Source organism: Bos taurus, chromosome 16, assembly GCF_002263795.3.
Source record: "Bos taurus isolate L1 Dominette 01449 registration number 42190680 breed Hereford chromosome 16, ARS-UCD2.0, whole genome shotgun sequence".
In the NCBI taxonomy this organism is placed as follows: Eukaryota; Metazoa; Chordata; class Mammalia; order Artiodactyla; family Bovidae; genus Bos; species Bos taurus.
The window spans coordinates 5,932,313-5,953,982 of NC_037343.1; the positions used below are offsets into that span (position 1 = coordinate 5,932,313).

Sequence of the window (21,670 nt, forward strand, 5' to 3'; positions counted from 1 at the left end):
ATACAATGAGATCCATGATGGTGGAAGAGTTGGTGCACGTGGAGTACATCACTCTCCACGGATGCATCAGGAATACACCTCCAGACACAGAAGATCTTGCAGAACACCTACTGAGAACCCGACCACTGGAAAAGAATATATAGAATCAGGCAACACTCAGCAGGAAAAATGAAGGAGGGCCAAAAAGAGGAGAGTGAGTAGAACTTGATCTGTACCTTGAGTTGGGAAACTGAAGCAGGAACAGAGCTGCATTGGAGGGCCAATATTTGCAACAGAGGTGAAGCACTGAGGCTGTTGGAGAGTAAAGCAGCTGATCGGTGAGAGTCTGAACAGAATGAGAATCACACAGACAATCCTTGCCACAGCCATACATACCCAAGACAGGGATACAAGTCCTCTAGAAAGTGTTGTAGTTTGGAGCTGGAATATAGACATTGGAAAACAACCCCAGGGCAAGGTCTGCTATTGAATGAAGGGAAATGGTGTGAGGGAACCTGAGGAGGGTGCAGCGGAAAATGCTTATGAAGGAAAGCCAGATAACCTGGAGGCAGAGTGATACTGCTGAGTCACACACAGAAGATGGAGCCATCTCTGCAGCCTCTCTCTCTGTGCATATCAGCACCAGACAGCTGAAACAGTCCAGGGAGGGTAACCCTTTAAGGACCTCATGAAAAAGCAACACAGAAGGACCCCAGACAGGGTGATCTTTAAGTCCCTGATGTGATAAACAGCAAAGAATGACCCTAAATGTGGGGGCCCTGTAAGTGCCTGAAGGGGTGAAGTAACAGAGAAGGACCAGCCAAAGAGGCCCTCTGATGGCCAGGTGCCAGAAGCTAGGAAAAGACTCTAATCAGGCCATAGTTCCTGCAGTTGTGTCTGTTGGTTTCCTTGCACACTTGGCACTGCCAGGGTTCCCATAATTCAAGCAGCTGTGTCACATCCATGCTCAATCCTCACTGGGCAGAGCTGTCAGAAGCTAGAAAAATCCCTAATAATCACATACCTCCTGACAATAGCCATCAGCTATGTTTCTGGCATGGCCAAGGTTCCCATTATCCAGCTCCTGTGTCACTCCCATGCTCAATCCCCACAAGGACAGAGCAACCAGAGGCTACAAAAAACCCTAAGGGCACCATATTTCCAGCTGTCCTAGCCAGTGGCTCCCCTTAGTACCTGGTACTGCCAGCACCCCTGCAATCCAAGCAACTGCACCACCTCCATATTCGGTCCTCCCTGAGGCACACTCAAGTCTTCCTGTGGAGCCGCAGGAGTAAACTCCTGTGGATGACTCACATGCACAGGTGGAGATAAAACCACAAGTGAAATCCAGGGGCAGGCGGCTAAGGAAGAGAACCCAAACATTCCCACCAGTGCTGCAAGCTGAAAATTGAATCCACATGATCAACTGGCAGACTTTGTATCTATGGAATATATGAAGGACAATGAGAGTTCCTGCAAAAGAAAACACACTAGCAATGGCAGATGTAGACATCAGAGCAAGAACATGTAGGAGGAGGACCAGATTAGACTCTGATCTGCCCAACGACAGGTCCAGAGACCAGCCCAGAACTGGAGAGCATCCTAGGGAGGTGAGGTGGACTGTGACTCACATTGAGGAAAAGGATGCTGACAGCTGATCCAAGAAAAATATTTATTATTTTTATATTTAATTTGTTCGGTAGTAACTACTCGGTTTTTACCTTTTTTTTTTTAATTTCTATTGTTCTATTTGTTGATTTTAATACTATTAAATCTCTTTATGCTTTTGAGAAACTTATTAAATCACACTTTTATGTTCCTTTAAATACTTCTTCCTCTACATTGGTGTTTTGTGGGTTTTGTGCATTTTTTCCTCTTTCAATGTTTAAAAAAATATTATTTTTCCACATATATTCTTTTGTTTGCTTTTCTTATTCTTTTCCTGTTGTGTTACTCTTTAATATATATGAAATTTATTTATCGACCTCTTTTTAAATTTTCTTTTCTAATCTTTCTTTCTTTCCTTCCTTTTCTGTCTTTTTCTCACTATGTTTATTAGTATGTTTTGCTTTAGTTGCTTTATTCCCCGGTTGACACATGGCTTTAGTTTTGTTTCCAGTTTATGCTTTTAGCCAGTTTTGTTAATAACTAGTTGATATCATTTTTGCTTTCATTTACTCACTGGATAAATCTCTTCTACTTTTCTTCTTCTTTGTTTGTTTGTTTGTTTTACACTGTTTTTCTCTTTTTTTTTTTAATGTGTGTATATGCATGTGTATATATCCCATTATTTTTCTGAGTACTTGCCTGATTTTGTATTTGACATCCATCTGGGGTTTGCATTTTGTTTCTTCTTTTAGTGTGTTTGTTTTAATCTTCTTTAATGCCATTACAAACCACCTGTGGAATCTCACTTCCCTGGCCAGAGATCAGGCCCAGAGCCTTTGCAGTGGGAGCACTGACAAGACTCTAGACTGCCACAAAACTCCTAAACCCAGGGAGTATTTATTAGTGAGAACTCCCACAAAGGCCTCCGCTTGTCTACGCCTGGCATCACCCAACTTCCAGCAGCACCCAGTGTAGGATGCCTCACCAAAAAAAAAAAAAAAAAAACCAAGATAAAAACACAAACCCAGTCATCAGCAAACAGGATCACCACCTCATAAAGTCCTGACCATTAGAGAGAGAGAAAAAAAAAAAAAACTTACCTCCTTTCACCAGAGTACAAACAAAAGTCACAGCCAAAAGAAGCCTACACAAACCACTGGCACAACCTTACACACCAAGGGGAGAAAGCAAAAGGAAGGAGGAATTCGACCTGAAATCCTGAGAAAAGGAAACATCAAATACAATAATGAAAAAAAAAAAAAAAAGGCAGAAAAATATTGCTCAAATGAAGAAACAAACTAGAATCACAAAAGACCAAAAAAAAAAAAAAAAGAAAGAAAGAAATAGGCAAAATACCTGAAAAAGAATTCAGTGTAATGATAGGAAAGATGTTCCAAAACCTTGAAAAGAGAATGGATAAAATGCGAAGAAGCAATCAACATATTAACACAATAACCAAGGATATAGAAGAAATAAAGAATAAACCAATAAAGATAAATAACACAATTATGAAAATAAAAAAATTCTCTAGAAGGAAACAATAATAGATTATCTAAAGCATAAGAATGAAACAGTGAGCTGGAAGATTAAATGGTGGAAGTAGTTGCTGATGAGCAGAATCAAGGAAGAAGAGTGAAAAGAATTCAGGAGAGCTTTGGAGACCTCTGGGACAGTATTTAACTCACCAACATTTGAGTTATAGGGGTCTCAGAGGAAGAAGAGGAAAGAAAGTCACACAGAAAATTTTTGAATATATTATAGTGAAAAGTTTTCTAGCATGGGAAAGGAAAACATCAACCAAGTTCAAGAAGCACAGAGAGTCCAATACAGGATAAACCCAAGGAGAAACACGTCGAGACACATAACCATCAATAGAGATTAAACACAAGAAAAGAACATTAAAAGCATTAAGGGAAAACAACAAGTAACACACAAGGGAAAACCCATTCAATTAACAGCTGATCTTTCAGCAGAAACTCTGCAGGTCAGAAAGGAATGGCAGGATATATTTAAAGTACTTAAAGGGAAAAATCTACAAGTAAGATTACTCTACCTGGCAAGGATTTCATTCAACATTGATGGATAAGTTAAAATCTTTACAGACAAGCAGAAGTTAAGAGAATTTAGCACCACCAAACCAGCTTTACAACAAATATTAAAGAGACTTATAAGCATAAGACAAAGGAAAGACCTACAAGAAACACAAAATAATTAAGAAAATGCTAATTGGAACATATAGCATTATATTATATTATAATAGGAAAATGCTAATAGTAATATATAAATAATTACTTTAAATGTAAATGGATTAAACTCTCCAACCAAAAGACACAGATTGGCGAATGGATACAAAGACAAGACCCATATATATGCTATCTACAAGAGACCCTCTTCAGACCTAGAGACACAAACAGAACAAAATTAAAAGGATGGAAAAACATATTCCATGAACATGGAAATCAAAAGGAAATTGGAGTGGCAATTCTCATTTCTGACAAAACAGACTTTAAAATAAAGAATATTATATGAAATATAGAAGGGGCATTATATAATGATCAAGGGATCAATCCAAGAAGAAGACATAATTCTATACATATGCACCTAACATAGAAGCACCTCAATGCATAAGGCAAATACTAACAAACAAAAAAGCAGAAATTGACAGCAACAAAATAGTGGTAAGGGATGTTAACACACAATAATTGTAAGGGATGTAAACAATGGACAGCTTATCAAAACAGAAAATTAATAAGGAAACATAAACCATAAATGAAACGTTAGACCAAATGGACCTAATTGATATCTTCAGAACTTTCCATCCAAATGCATAAGAATACACCTTCTTCTCAAGTGTGCATGGAATATTTTCCAGGATAGACCATATCTTGGGTCACAAATCAAACTTCAATAATTTTTTAAAAAGTTTAAATCATATGAAGCATCTTTTCTGACCATAATACTATGAGAATAGATATCAAATAGATGAGACATGGTAAAAACACAAACACTTGGAGACTAAACAATATGCTTTTACATAACAGACTGGATTCTGAATAAATCAAAAGGGAAATCAAAGAATTCTTGAAGCAAATGACAATGAAAACACAGCAACTCAAAACCTATGGGATGCAGCAAAACAGTTCTAAAAGGGAAGTTTATAGGAAGAAACAAGGAAAACATCAAATACCCAATCTAACTTACACCTAAAACAACTCGATAAAGAAAGGCAGAAAACAAACCCAAAGTTAATAGAAGGAAAGACATTCTAAAGATCAGAGCAGAAATACATGAAAAAGAAAGGAAGGAACAATAGTAAAGACTAATAAAACTAAAAGCTGCTTCTTTGAGAAGACAAACAAAATTGACAAGCAATTAGGCAAACTCATCAAGAAAAAATGGGAGAAGAATCAAATCAACAATATTAGCAATGAGAAAGGAGAGGTTACAACAGAAATACAAATGATCATAAGAAACTATTATGAGCAATTATATGTCAATAAAATAGACAACCTGAAAGCAATGGATATATTCTTAGAAAAGTTCAATCTTCCAAGACTGAATCAAGAAGAAATATAAATTATGAACAAGCCAATTACATGCACTGAAATAAAAAATGTGATCAAAAAATTCTCAAAAAATTAAAGCACAGTTCCTGATAGTTTCACAGGTGAGTTCTCTCAAACATTTAGAGAAGAGCTAATAATATTCCTATAAACTCTTTCAAAAACTGCAGAGGAAGGAGCACTTCCAAACTCATTCTACAAGGCCATCATCACCCTTATACCAAAACCAGACAAAGACAACATAAAAAATAAAATTACAGGCCAATGTCACTGATGAAAATAGATGGAAGAATCCTCAACAGAACACTATAAAACAGAATTCATAAATACATTAAAAAGATAGTACACCATGATATGGAGAAGGCAATGGCACCCCACTCCAGTACACATGCCTGGAAAATCCCATGGATGGAGGAGCCTAGTGGGCTTCAGTCCATGGGGTCGCTAAGAGTCAGACACGACTGAGGGACTTCACTTTCACTTTTCACTTTCATGCATTGGAGAAGGAAATGGCAACCCACTCCAGTGTTCTTGCCTGGAGAATCCCAGGGATGAGGGAGCCTGGTGGTCTGCCTTCTATGGGGTCGCATAGAGTTGGACACGACTGAAGCGACTTAGCAGCAGCACACCATGATGAAGTTGCGTTTATTCCACAGATGCAAACATTCTTCAGTATACACAAATCCATCAGTGTGATATACTATATTAACAATTGCAAGATAAATACATATGGTAATCAAAATAAATAGAGAAAAAGTTTCTGAAAAATGTCAACACCCATTTATGATAAATACTCTTCAAAAAATGAGTAAAGAGGGAAACTACCTCAACATAATAAAGACCATATATGAGAAACCCAGAGCAAACATTATTCATGATGGTGAAAAACTGAAAGCATACCTTCTAAGATCAGGAAAAGACAAGGGTGCCCAGTGTCACCACTATTAGTCAGCATTGTTTGGAAGCCTTAGCTACAGCAGAGGAGAAAAAGAAATAAAAGGAATCCAGATTGGAAAAGAAGAAGCAAAACTCTCATTGTTTGCACACAGACAATACTACACATAGAAAACCCAAAAGATACTATCAGAAAATTACAAGAGGTAATCAGTGAAATTAGCAAAATGACAGGATACAAAATGAATACACAAAAATCACCTGAATCCCTATGTACTAACAATGAAACATCATAAAGATAAATTAAGGTATCATGCCATTTACCATAGCAACAAAAAGAATAAAATGCCTAGGAATAAACCTACCTAGGGAGAAATAAGAGCTGTATACAGAAACGTACAAGACCCTGAGGAAAGATATCAAAGACAACATAAACAGATGGAGAGATATTCCATATTCTGGGGTTGGAAGAATCAACACTGTGAAAATGACTAAACTACTCAATATAATCTACAGTTTTAATGCTATTTGTATTTAATTACCAAAGGTGTTTTTCCAGAACTAGAACAACAAGTCCCACAATTCATAGGGAAACACAAAAAACCTGAATAGCCAAAGCAATCTTGAGAAAGAAAAATAAAGCTAGAGGAATAAACCTTCCTGATTTTGAATTGACTACAAATCTAGAGTCATCCAGCCAGTATGGTACTGGCAGAAAAACAGAAATATAGACCAATGGAACAAGATAGAAAGCCCAGAAATAAGCCCACACACCTATGGATAGCTTATGTTTGAAAAGGAGGCAAGAGAATACAATAGGCAAAGAGAGTTTCTTCTATAAATGCTGCTGGGAAATCTTGACAGCTACGTGGAAAAGAATGAAATTAGACTACTTCCTAACACCATCCACAAAGATAAACTAAAAACAGATGGAAAACACAGGCTGAACACCCTACATCATAAATCACAACAACATCCTCTATGACCCACCTCCTAGAGTAGTGGAATAAAAATGAAGGTAATCAAGTGGGACATAATTAAACTTAAAAGCTTCTCCACAGCAAAGGAAATTATTAATAGAGTGAAGAGACAATGCTCAGAATGGGAAAAAATAACAGCAAATGAAACAACAGACAAAGGATTAATTTCCAAAAGATGCAAGCAGCTCATGCAAAACAATACCAGAAAAACAAACAACCCAATCAAAAAGTGGGAAAAAGACTTAAACAGACATTTGTCCAAAGACCTACGATGGCTAATAGACCCATGAATATATTCACAGCATCACTCATTATTGCTGCTGCTGCTGCCAAGTCGCTTCAGTCGTGTCCAACTCTGTGTGACCCCGTGGACTGCAGCCTAACAGGCTTCTCTGTCCATGGGATTCTCCAGTCAAGAACACTGGAGTGGGTTGCCATTTCCTTCTCCTCACTCATTATTAGAGAAATTCAATTCAAAACTACAATGAGATATCACTTTACACCAGTCAGAATGGACATCATCAAAAAGTCTGCAAATAAATGCTGGAGAGGGTGTGGAGAAAAAAGAACCCTCTTGTATTGTTGGTGAGAATGTACATTGATACAGCCGCTATACAGAACAGTATAGAGAGTCATTACAAAGTGAGGAATAAAACCACTATATGACTCACCAATCCCACTCCTAGGTATATACCCTGCGGAAACCAACATTGAAAAAGACATATACCCCAAATTTATTGCAGTTCTATTTACAACAGCTAGGACACGGAAGCAACATAGCTGTCCATTGACAGATGAATAGATAAAGAAGCTGTGCTACATATATACAATGGAATATTATTCAGCCATAAAAAGGAATGCACTTGATGCAGTCCTAAAGAGGTGGATGAACATAGAGCCTAGTATACAGAGTCAAGTAAGTCAGAAAGAGAAAAGCAAATATACAATAACACATATACATGGAATCTAGAAATATTGTACTGATAAACCTATTTGCACAGCAGCAATAGAGACACAGACACTGAGAACAGACTTATGGAAACGGCTGACAGGGAGGAAGTAGAGGGTGGGATGTATGGAGAGGGTTAACATGAAAACTAACACTAATACATGTAAAATAGACAGTCAAAGGGGATTTGCTGTATGACTCAGGGAACTCAAAACAGAGCTCAGTAACATCCTAAAATGGTGGGATGGGTAGGGAAATGGGACGGATGTTCATGTAGGAGGGGACAAGAGTAAATCTATGGCTGATTCTTGTTGATGTTTGGTAGAACCCAACATAACACTGTAAAGTAAGTATCAGTTCAGTTCAGTTCAGTCGCTCAGTCGTATCCGACTCTGCGACCCCATGAATTGCAGCACACCAGGCCTCCCTGTTCATCACCAACTCCAGGGCTCACTCAAACTCAGGTCCATTGAGTCGGTGATGTCATCCAGCCATCTCATACGCTGTCGTCTCCTTCTCCACCTGCCCCCAATCCCTCGCAGCATCAGAGTCTTTTCCAATGAGTGAACTCTTTGCATGAGGTGGCCAAAGTACTGGAGTTTCAGCTTTAGCATCATTCTTTCCAAAGAACACCCAGGACGAATCTCCTTTAGAATGGACTGGTTGGATCTCCTTGCAGTCCAAGGGACTCTCAAGACTCTTCTCCAATACCACAGTTCAAAAGCATCAATTCTTCAGCGCTCAGCTTTCTTCACAGTCCAACTCTCACATCTGTACATGGCCACTGGAAAAACCATAGCCTTGACTAGACGGACCTTTGTTGGCAAAGTAATGTCTCTGCTCTTCAATATGCTATCTAGGTTGGCCATAACTTTCTTTCCAAGGAGTAAGTGTCTTTTAATTTCATGGCTGCAATCACCATCTGCAATGATTTTGGAGCCCAGAAAAATAAAGTATGACACTGTTTCCAATGTTTCCCCATCTATTTCCCATGAAGTGATGGGACCAGATGCCATGATCTTCATTTTCTAAGTGTTGAGTTTTAAGTCAACTTTTTCACTCTCCTCTTTCGCCTTCATGAAGAGGCTTTTTAGTTCCTCTTCACTTTCTGCCATAAGGGTGGTGTCATCTGCATATCTGAGGTGATTGATATTTCTCCCCGCAATCGTGATTCTAGCTTGTGCTTCTTCCAGCCCAGCGTTTCTCATGATGTACTCTGCATATAAGTTAAATAAGCAGGGTGACAGTATACAGCCTTCATGTACTCCTTTTCCTATTTGGAACCTGTCTGTTGTTCCATGTCCAGATCTAACTGTTGCTTCCTGACCTGCATACAGATTTCTCAAGAGGCAGGTCAGGTGGTCTGGTATTCCCATCTCTTTCAGAATTTTCCACAGTTTATTGTGATCCATACAGTCAAAGACTTTGGCATAGTCAATAAAGTAGAAATAGATGTTTTTCTGGAACTCTCTTGCTTTTTCCATGATCCAGTGGATGTTGGCAATTTGATCTCTGGTTTCTCTGCCTTTTCTAAAACCAGCTTGAACATCTGGAAGTTCACAGTTCACGTATTACTGAAGTCCGGCTTGGAGAATTTTGAGCATTACTTTACTAGCATGTGAGATGAGTGCAATTGTGCGGTAGTTTGAGCATTCTTTGGCATTGCCTTTCTTTAGGACTGGAATGAAAACTGACCTTTTCCAGTCCTGTGGCCACTGCTGAGTTTTCCAAACTTGCTGGCATATTGAGTGCAGCACTTTCACAGCATCATCTTTCCGGATTTGAAATAGCTCAACTGGATTTCCATCGTCTCCACTAGCTTTGTTCGTAGTGATGCTTTCTAAGGCCTACTTGACTTCACATTCCAGGATATCTGGCTCTAGGTCAGTGATCACACCATCCTGATTATGTGGGTCATGAAGATCTTTTTTGTACAGTTCTTCTGTGTATTCTTGCCACCTCTTCTGAATATATTCTGCTACTGTTAGGTCCATACCATTTCTGTCCTTTATCAAGCCCATCTTTGCATGAAATGTTCCCTTGGTATCTCGAATTTTCTTGAAGAGATCTCTAGTCTTTCCCATTCTCTTGTTTTCCTCTATTTTTTTTTTTTTTTGCAGTGATTGCTGAATAAGGCTTTCTTTTCTCTTCTTTTTATTCTTTGTAACTCTGCATTCAGATGTTTATATCTTTCCTTTTCTCCTTTGCTTTTTGCTTCTCTTCTTTTCACAGCTATTTGTAAGGCTTCCCCATACAGCCATTTTTTTTTTTTTGCATTTCTTTTCCATGGGGATTGTCTTGATCCCTGTCTCCTGTACAATGTCATGAACCTCAGTCCATAGTTCATCAGGCACTTTATCTATCATATCTAGGCCCTTAAATCTATTTCTCACTTCCACTGTGTAATCATAAGGGATTGATTTAGGTCATACCTGAATGGCTTAGTGGTTTTCCCTACTTTTTTCAATTTCAGTCTGAATTTGGCAATAAGGAGTTCAAAATCTGAGCCACAGTCAGCTCCTGGTCTTGTTTTCATTGACTCTATAGAGCTTCTCCATCTTTGGCTGCAAAGGATATAATCAATCTGATTTTGGTGTTGACCATCTGGTGATGTCCATGTGTATAGTCTTCTCTTGTGTTGTTGGAAGAGGGTGTTTGTTATGACCTGTGCGTTTTCTTGGCAAAACTCTATTATTCTTTGCCCTGCTTCATTCCGTATTCCAAGGCCAAATTTGCTTGTTACTCCAGGTGTTACAGGTCACCAGATAAAATCAACTTAAAAAATCCTCTACAACACACATTATAATAAAGTTGTAAAAATCAAAGAAAAATTGAGAAGTCTTCAGGTCACATGAGGAAAAAACAAACAAATAAAACAAAAACTTGGGATTTACTAGTTAACTTCAGTTCAGTTCAGTCGCTCAGTCATGTCTGACTCTCTGTGATCCCATGAAAGGCAGCACCCAGGCCTCCCTGTACATAACAAACTCCCAGAGTTCACTCAAACCCATGTCCATTGAGTCGGTGATACCATCCAACCACCTCTTCCTCTGTTATCCACTTCTCCTCCGGACCTCAATCTTTCCCAGCATCAGGGTCTTTTCAAATGAATCAGCTCTTCACATCAGGTTGCCAAAGTATTAGAGTTTCAGCTTCAACATTAGTCCTTTCAATGAACACCCAAGACTAATCTCCTTAAGGATGGACTGGTTAGATCTACTTGCAGTCCAAGGGACTCTCAAGATTCTTCTCCAACACCACAGTTCAAAAGCATCAATTGTTCAGCCCTCAGCGTTCTTTATAGTATAACTCTCACATCCATACATGACCACTGGAAAAACTGTAGCCATGACTGGACAGACTTTTGTTGACAAAGTAATGTCTCTACTTCTTAATATGCTGTCTAGGTTGGTCATAACTTTAATTCTAAGGAGTAGGGAGGAGCCAAGATGGCGGAGGAGTAGGACAGGGAGAACACTTTCTCCCCCACAAATGCATCAAAAGAGCATTTAAACGTCGAGTAAATTCCACAAAACAACTTCTGAATGCCGGCAGAGGACATCAGGCACCCAGAAAAGCAACCCAACTCTTCAAAAGGAGGTAGGAAAAAATATAAAAGACAAAAGAGGGAGGGACGGAGTTCCGCCCTGGGAAGTGAGTCTTAAAAAGAGAGAAGTTTCCAAACACCAGGAAACCTTCTCACTGCCGAATCTGTGCCGAGCTTTGGAAGCACAGAGGGCAACATAACAGGGAGAAAAAATAAATAAACAAAACTCACAGATTGCGAGCCCTAAGGTAACTCCCCCAGCAGAGAAGCAGCGCAGACGCCTGCACACGCCATTAGCAAGCGGGGGCTGGGCAGGGAGGTGCGGCGTGGGCTACATTGCTTAGAGTAAGAATCTGGCCTGAATACCCTGAGCGCTATCTGAGCGAAATAATTTGGGCTAGCAAACCAGACTGTGGGATATCTACCACACGAAAAGCCAGCCCTAACCTAAGACACCGCCAGGCCCACGCACGGAACAAAGGACTGAACAGAGATAGCTGGCTGCAGACCTTCCCCCTCCGGTGACAGGCAGCCAGAGCCAGAAGGGGGCAATCGCAGCCCCAGAGAGACATTATCTATAAAACTGTAAGCAGGCTTCTTTGCTAACTAAAACTTCTTGGGAGTCTGGACGGTTAACATCTGCCTGAGAAGGTGCGCCGGTTTTACACCCAGATAACCGAGTGGCGGGGAGGCGATAAGTCGCAGCATTGGCGCTCGCCAAACACCTCATCACCTGAGCTGCTTGGACCTGGGAAGAGCACAAAACGCAGGCCCAACTGAGTCTGCGACTCTGAGGACTACCCGAGTGCCTGAACCTGAGCGGCTTGACCTGGGAGGTACGTGCAGCCCAGGGCCGGCCTCGGATTGATCCCTGCGGAACAACCTAGAGCCCAAACAGTGTGGGCAGGGAGACTACACACGCCGTGAGCGGGGGCAGACCCAGTGTGGCTGAGGCACTGCGAGCACACGCCAGTGTTATTTGTTTGCAGCATCCCTCCTTCCCTCTCCACAGCACGACTGAACAAGTGAGCCTAAAAAAAAAGAGTTTCCTCCACTGTCCCCTTTGTGTCAGGGCGGAAACCAGAAACTGAAGAGACCAGCAAATAGAAGAAGCTATAACAGAGGGAAATGCCCTGGAAGCTACAGGCAATAGATGAAAACCCTGTGGTTACTACGGACTAAATAGGAAGGGGCCTATAGATCTTGAGAAATATAAGTCGGACCAAGGAACTAGCCAAAAATGAACTGAACACACAATACTCACAACAAAACCAGAAAAAGTCCGAGATATTTTTTACTATTTTTACGATCATTCTTTCTTTCTTTTTAATTAAAAAAAAAAATTTAAGTCCTCTATTGTTCCTTTAATTTTCACTTTTATAACCTATTACTTTGCAAAAAAAAAAAAGACCCTATTTTTTTTCTTCTTCAGCAAACTTCATATATATATATTTTGTAATTCTTTGACCTTGTTTTTTTTTTTTTTTTTTCCTTCTTTTCTTTAACATTGTATTTTTGAAATTTCAAACTCTACTCTAGTTTTTCAATTTTAGCTTTTTGGTATATGTTATCACTTTTGTACCTATAGTTTTTTTTATAATTTCTGTGACTTTTTTTTTTTCTGTTTCTTTCTCTTTTCTTTTATATAACATTGTATATCTGAAATTCCAAACTCTACTCTAGATTTTTAATTTATGCTTTTTGGTATTTGATATCAATTTTGTACCTGTATTTTCTTTATGATTTTTGCGACATTGTTTGTTTTTGTTTTGTTTTGTTTTTTGTTTTGTTTTCTCTCTTTATGCTTCTTCTTCCTTTTTTTTAACATTGTATTTTTGAAATTCCAAACTCTACTCTAGATTTTTAACTTTTGCTTTTTGGTATTAGTTATCAATTTTGTACCTATATTTTCTTTATAATTTTCGCGACCTTGTTTGCTTTTCTTTGTTCGTTTTTGCTCTCTTTCTTTTCCTTCTTCTTTTCTTTAACATCATATTTTTGAAATTCCAAACTCTACTCTAGATTTTTATTTTTTGCTTTTATGTATTTGTTACCAATTTTGTACCTTTAAGAACCCAATCTTCAGGACCCATTCTTCACTAGGAAGCGAGATTACTGGCTTGACTGCTTTCTCTCCCTTTGGACTCTCCTTTTTCTCCACAAGATCGCCTGTGTCTCCTCCCTAACCCCTCTCTACTCTACCCAACTCTGTGAATTTCTGTGTGTTCCAGACAGTGGAGAACACTTAGGGAACTGATTACTGGCTGGATCTGTCTCCCTCCTTTTCATTCCCCCCTTTTATCCTTCTGGCCACCTCTGTCTCCTTCCTCCTTCTTCTCTTCTCTATATAACTCTGTGAACATCTCTGAGTGGTCCAGTTGTGGAGTGCACATAAGGAAGTGACTACTGGCTACCCCACTCTCTCCACTATTGATTCCACGTCATCTCATTTGGGTCACCTCTAACTCCCTCCTTCCTCTTCTCTTCTCCATGTAATGCTGTGAACCTCTCTGAGTGACTTCACAGTAGAGAAACTTTTCATCTTTAACGTAGAAGTTTTATCAATGGTGCTGTATAGAAGGAGAAGTTTTGAAACTTCTGTAAAAATAAGACCGATAACTGGAAGCAGGAGGCTTAAGTCCAAACCCTGACTCCAGGGAACTCCTGACTCCAAGGAACATTAATTGACAGGAGCTCATCAAACGCCTCCACACCAACACTGAAACCAAGCACCACACAAGGGCCAACGAGTTACAGGGCAAGACATACCAAGCAAATTCTCCAGCAACAAAGGAACACAGCCCTGAGCTTCAAAATACAAGCTGCCCAAAGTCACCCCAAAACCATAGACATCTCATAACTCATTACTGGACATTTCATTGCACTCCAGAGAGAAGAAATACAGCTCCACCCACCAGAACACCGACACAAGCTTCCCTAACCAGGAAACCTTGACAAGCCACCTGTACAAACCCACACACAGCGAGGAAACGCCACAATAAAGAGAACTCCACAAACTGCCAGAATACAGAAAGGACACCCCAAACTCAGCAATTTAAACAAGATGAAGAGACAGAGGAATACCCAGCAGATAAAGGAACAGGATAAATGCACACCAAACCAAACAAAAGAGGACGAGATAGGGAATCTACCTGATAAAGAATTCCAAATAATGATAGTGAAATTGATCCAAAATCTTGAAATTAAAATGGAATCACAGATAAACAGCCTGGAGACAAGGATTGAGAAGATGCAAAAAAGATTTAACAAGGACCTAGAAGAAATAAAAAAGAGTCAATATATAATGAATAATGCAATAAATGAAATTAAAAACACTCTGGAGGCAACAAATAGTAGAATAACAGAGGCAGAAGATAGGATTAGTGAATTAGAAGATAGAATAGTAGAAATAAATGAATCAGAGAGGATAAAAGAAAAACGAATTAAAAGAAATGAGGACAATCTCAGAGACCTCCAGGACAATATTAAACGCTACAACATTCGAATCATAGGGGTTCCAGAAGAAGACAAAAAGAAAGACAATGAGAAAATACTTGAGGAGATAATAGTGGAAAACTTCCTTAAAATGGGGAAGAAAATAATCACCCAAGTCCAAGAAACCCAGAGAGTCCCAAACAGGATAAACCCAAGGTGAAACACCCCAAGACACATATTAATCAAATTAACAAAGATCAAACACAAAGAACAAATATTAAAAACAGCAAGGGAAAAACAACAAATAACACACAAGGGAATTCCCATAAGGATAACAGCTGATCTTTCAATGGAAACTCTTCAAGCCAGGAGGGAATGGCAAGACATACTTAAAATGATGAAAGAAAATAACCTACAGTCCAGATTATTGTACGCAGCAAGGATTTCATTCAAGTATGAAGGAGAGATCAAAAGCTTTTCAGACAAGCAAAAGCTGAGAGAATTCTGCATCACCAAACCAGCTCTCCAACAAATACTAAAGGATATTCTCTAGACAGGAAACACAAAAATGGTGTATAAACTCGAACCCCAAACAATAAAGTAAATGGCAACGGGATCATACTTATCAGTAATTACCTTAAACGTAAATGGGTTGAATGCCCCAACCAAAAGACAAAGACTGGCTGAATGGATACAAAAACAAGACCCCTACATATGTTGTCTACAGGAGACCCACCTCAAAACAGGGGACACATACAGACTGAAAGTGAAGGGCTGGAAAAAGATTTTCCATGCAAATAGGGACCAAAAGAAAGCAGGAGTAGCAATACTCATATCAGATAAAATAGACTTTAAAACAAAGGCTGTGAAAAGAGACAAAGAAGGTCACTACATAATGATCAAAGGATGAATCCAAGAAGAAGATATAACAATTATAAATATATATGCACCCAACACAGGAGCACCGCAGTATGTAAGACAAATGCTAACAAGTATGAAAGGAGAAATTAATAACACAATAATAGTGGGAGACTTTAATACCCCACTCACACCTATGGATAGATCAACTAAACAGAAAATTAACAAGGAAACACAAACTTTAAATGATACAATAGACCAGTTAGACCTAATTGATATCTATCGGACATTTCATCCCAAAACAATGAATTTCAACTTTTTCTCAAGCGCACATGGAACCTTCTCCAGGATAGATCACATCCTGGGCCATAAAGCTAGCCTTGGTAAATTCAAAAAAATAGAAATCATTCCAAGCATCTTTTCTGACCACAATGCAGTAAGATTAGATCTCAATTACAGGAGAAAAACTATTAAAAATTCCAACATATGGAGGCTGAATAATACACTGCTGAATAACCAACAAATCACAGAAGAAATCAAAAAAGAAATCAAAATTTGCATAGAAACGAATGAAAATGAAAACACAACAACCCAAAACCTGTGGGACACGGTAAAAGCAGTCCTAAGGGGAAAGTTTACAGCAATACAGGCACACCTCAAGAAACAAGAAAAAAGTCAAATAAATAACCTAACTCTACACCTAAAGTAACTAGAAAAGGAAGAAATTAAGAACCCCAGGGTTAGTAGAAGGAAAGAAATCTTAAAAATTAGAGCAGAAATAAATGCAAAAGAAACAAAAGAGACCATAGCAAAAATCAACAAAACCTAAAGCTGGTTCTTTGAAAGGATAAATAAAATTGACAAACCATTAGCCAGACTTATCAAGAAACAAAGAGAGAAAAATCAAATCAATAACATTAGAAACGAAAATGGATAGATCACAACAGACAACACAGAAATACAAAGGATCATAAGAGACTACTATCAAAAATTATATGCCAATAAAATGGACAACGTGGAAGAAATGGACAAATTCTTAGAAAAGTACAACTTTCCAAAACTGGACCAGGAAGAAATAGAAAATCTTAACAGACCCATCACAAGTACGGAAATTGAAACTGTAATCAAAAATCTTCCAGCAAACAAAAGCCCAGGTCCAGACGGCTTCACAGCTGAATTCTACCAAAAATTTAGAGAAGAGCTAACACCTATCCTGCTCAAACTCTTCCAGAAAATTGCAGAGGAAGGTAAACTTCCAAACTCATTCTATGAGGCCACCATCACCCTAATACCAAAACCTGACAAAGATCCCACAAAAAAAGAAAACTACAGGCCAATATCACTGATGAACATAGATGCAAAAATCCTTAACAAAATTCTAGCAATCAGAATCCAACAACACATTAAAAAGATCATACACCACGACCAAGTGGGCTTTATCCCAGGGATGCAAGGATTCTTCAATATCCGCAAATCAATCAATGTAATACACCACATTAACAAATTGAAAAATAAAAACCATATGATTATCTCAATAGATGCAGAGAAAGACTTTGACAAAATTCAAAATCCATTTATGATAAGAACTCTCCAGAAAGCAGGAATAGAAGGAACATACCTCAACATAATAAAAGCTATATATGACAAACCCACAGCAAACATTATCCTCAGTGGTGAAAAATTGAAAGCATTTCCGCTAAAGTCAGGAACAAGACAAGGGTGCCCACTTTCACCATTACTATTCAACATAGTTTTGGAAGTTTTGGCCACAGCAATCAGAGCAGAAAAAGAAATAAAAGGAATCCAAATAGGAAAAGAAGAAGTAAAACTCTCACTACTTGCAGATGACATGATCCTCTACATAGAAAACCCTAAAGACTCCACCAGAAAATTACTAGAGCTAATCAATGACTATAGTAAAGTTGCAGGATATAAAATCAACACACAGAAATCCCTTGCATTCCTATACACTAACAATGAGAAAACAGAAAGAGAAATTAAGGAAACAACTCCATTCACCATTGCAATGGAAAGAATAAAATACTTAAATAAAAAATACTTAAATAAAATAAAATAAAATACCTAAAGAAACTAAAGACCTATATAGAGAAAACTATAAAACACTGGTGAAAGAAATCAAAGAGGACACTAATAGATGGAGAAATATACCATGTTCATGGATTGGAAGAACCAATATAGTGAAAATGAGTATACTACCCAAAGCAATTTATAGATTCAATGCAATCCCTATCAAGCTACCAACAGTATTCTTCACAGAGCTAGAACAAATAATTTCACAATTTGTATGGAAATACAAAAAACCTCGAATAGCCAAAGCGATCTTGAGAAAGAAGACTGGAACTGGAGGAATCAACCTACCTGACTTCAGGCTGTACTACAAAGCCACAGTTATCAAGACAGTATGGTACTGGCACAAAGACAGAAATATAGATCAATGGAACAAAATAGAAAGCCCAGAAATAAATCCACGCACATATGGACACCTTATCTTTGACAAAGGAGGCAAGAATATACAATGGATTAAAGGCAATCTCTTTAACAAGTGGTGCTGGGAAATCTGGTCAACCACTTGTAAAAGAATGAAACTAGAACACTTTCTAACACCATACACAAAAATAAACTCAAAATGGATTAAAGATCTCAACGTAAGACCAGAAACTATAAAACTCCTAGAGGAGAACATAGGCAAAACACTCTCTGACATACATCACAGCAGGATCCTCTATGACCCACCTACCAGAATACTGGAAATAAAAGCAAAAATAAACAAATGGGACCTAATTAACCTTAAAAGCTTCTGCGCATCAAAGGAAACTATCAGCAAGGTGAAAAGGCAGCCTTCAGAATGGGAGAAAATAATAGCAAATGAAGCAACTGACAAACAACTAATCTCAAAAATATACAAGCAACTCCTCCAGCTCAACTCCAGAAAAATAAATGACCCAATCAAAAAATGGGCCAAAGAACTAAATAGACATTTCTCCAAAGAAGACATACAGATGGCTAACAAACACATGAAAAGATGCTCAACATCACTCATTATTAGAGAAATGCAAATCAAAACCACTATGAGGTACCATTTCACACCAGTCAGAATGGCTGTGATCCAAAAGTCTACAAATAATAAATGCTGTAAAGGGTGTGGAGAAAAGGGAACCCTCTTACACTGTTGGTGGGAATGCAAACTAGTACAGCCACTATGGAGAACAATGTGGAGATTCCTTAAAAAACTGGAAATAGAACTGCCTTATGATCCAGCAATCCCACTCCTGGGCATACACACTGAGGAAACCAGAAGGGAAAGAGACACGTGTACCCCAATGTTCATCACAGCACTGTTTATAATAGCCAGGACATGGAAGCACCCTAGATGTCCATCAGCAGATGAATGGATAAGAAAGCTGTGTTACATATACACAATGGAGTATTACTCAGCCATTAAAAAGAATACATTTGAATCAGTTCTAATGAGGTGGATGAAACTGGAGCCTATTATACAGAGTGAAGTAAGCCAGAAGGAAAAACACCAATACAGTATACTAATGCATATATATGGAATTCAGAAAAATGGTAACAATAACCCTGTATACGAGACAGCAAAAGAGACACTGATGTATAGAACAGTCTTATGGACTCTGTGCGAGAGGGAGAGGGTGGGATAATTTGGGAGAATGGCATTGAAACATGTAAAATATCATGTATGAAACGAGATGCCAGTCCAGGTTCGATGCACGATACTGGATACTTGGGGCTAGAGCACTGGGACGACCCAGAGGGATGGTATGGGGAGGGAGGAGGGAGGAGGGCTCAGGATGGGGAACACATGTATACCTGTGGTAGATTCATTTTGATATTTGGCAAAACTAATACAATTATGTAAAGTTTAAAAAAAATAAAAAAAAATAAAATGCAAAGCCAAAAAAAAAAAAAAAAAATTCTAAGGAGTAAGCATATTTTATTTTCATGGCTGCAACCAGCATCTGCAGTGATCTTGGAGACTCCCAAAATAGAGTCAGCCACTGTTTCCACTGTTTCCCCATCTATTTACCATGAAGTGATGGGACTAGATACCATGATCTTAATTTTCTAAATGCTGAGTTTTAAGCCAACTTTTTCACTCTCCTCTTTCACTTTCATCAAGAGGCATTATAGTTCTTCTTCACTTTCTGCCATACGGGTGATGTCATCTGCATATCTGAGGTGATTGATATTTCTCCCTGCAATCTTGATTCCAGCTTATGCTTCCTCCAGCCCAGCGTTTCTCCTGATATACTCTGCATATAAATTAAATAAGCAGAGTAAGAATATACAGCCTTGATGTACTCCTTTTCCTATTTGGAGCCAGTCTGTTGCTATATGTCCCGTTCTAACTGTTGCTTACTGACCTGGAATTTACTAAGGAGCCTTCATTTGGATCTAAGAATATTTCTCAGCAGAAACCTAGTGGGCCAGGAGAAAGTGAGATGATATATTCTAAGTGTTGAAACGCAAAACTGCCAAAGAAGAATATTTGAAAATATCCTTCAGAAAAGAAAACAACATACAGCCTTCACCTGACCAAAAATATACCAAGAAAATTGAACACAGCTAGACCTTCCTTGAGGAGGGCATGGCAACCCACTCCAGTATTCTTGCCTGGAGAAGCCCATTGGCAGAGAACCTGGCTGGCTGCCACGCATAGGGTTGCAAACAGTCAAACACAACTGAGGTAACTGAGCAGGTACATAGATCTTCCTTTCTGAAACAGTAAAAGGAATTATTCAAGCTAAAGTAAAATAATGCTAATTAATTCCATGAAAATACCTAGTACACTCGTAAATTTAAGTGCACATTCACATTCAGAACACTATAGTACTTTGATATGGAATGTTAAACACTTAACTATTTAAGAGTTAAAATGCAAGAATATAAAAGTAACTACAGCTACAATTTTTTTAAATTAAGTATACACTATAAAAAGAGACAAATCATGACATCAAAAAGATAAAATGGAGAAAGGAAAAAGGAAGGAGATTTAATATATGGTTGATGTTCATATATTATCAGCATAAAACACACTATTCTCTCTAAAAGATGCTTTACATAAATCTCATGGTAAACAAAGCAGGAATCCATACTAGATTCACAAATGGTAAAGAGAAATGTATTAAATGCATACTACTACAACAAAAGTTATAGTAGTATTGTTTTGCTACTATAACAAAAATCATGAAATCATAAAGGCAAGCAGTCGGAGGAAAGGAATTAGGGAACTATAAAACATCCATTAACAAAAGATAGTATTAATACATCCTTATCTATCTATAATTACACTAAATATAAAGGAATGCATGAGTGCATGCTAAGTAGCTACTGTTGTGTCTGACTCTTTGAGCCTCAATGGACTATAGCCCACCAGGCTCCTCTGTCCATGGGATTTCCCAGGAAAGAATACTGGGGTGGGTTGCCATTTCCTTCTCCACTGTTGTCTTCTATCTCAATGAAATTCTTAAGCAATTTCTTTGAATTACTAATCAGACAAATCGTCCATATTCATTTTTGGGGGACAGTAACTGAAAAACTATTGTATTTCTCTGTTAACATTTTAGTCCTTTGATGTCTGTGTCCCTTGAAGTCGCAGGTTGCAGTTTGCATTTAAAGAAGCAGTCACTCCCTCCAGTCTTTATAGACTGAATTGGGAGGGAAGTACAATGTCACACTGATAGGGATTTTGAGACTTTTTCAGACCTTTCTTAAAGAGGCACCTGTCCCATGTACTCAGTTCCTCCTAAGAGAGAATGTTGAAGCTTGTATGCTTCTATTAACGCAGCAAAGACATTCTCTGTGCCAACAGTTT

The 21,670-nt window shown here is 38.4% G+C and overlaps 1 protein-coding gene across 4 annotated transcripts in view; it reads right to left on the bottom strand.

Annotated features, from left to right (window-relative positions):
• Positions 1-21,670, bottom strand: part of LOC790886 (uncharacterized) — a 147,735-nt gene that overhangs the window by 12,360 nt on the left and 113,705 nt on the right. The window lies entirely within an intron of this gene.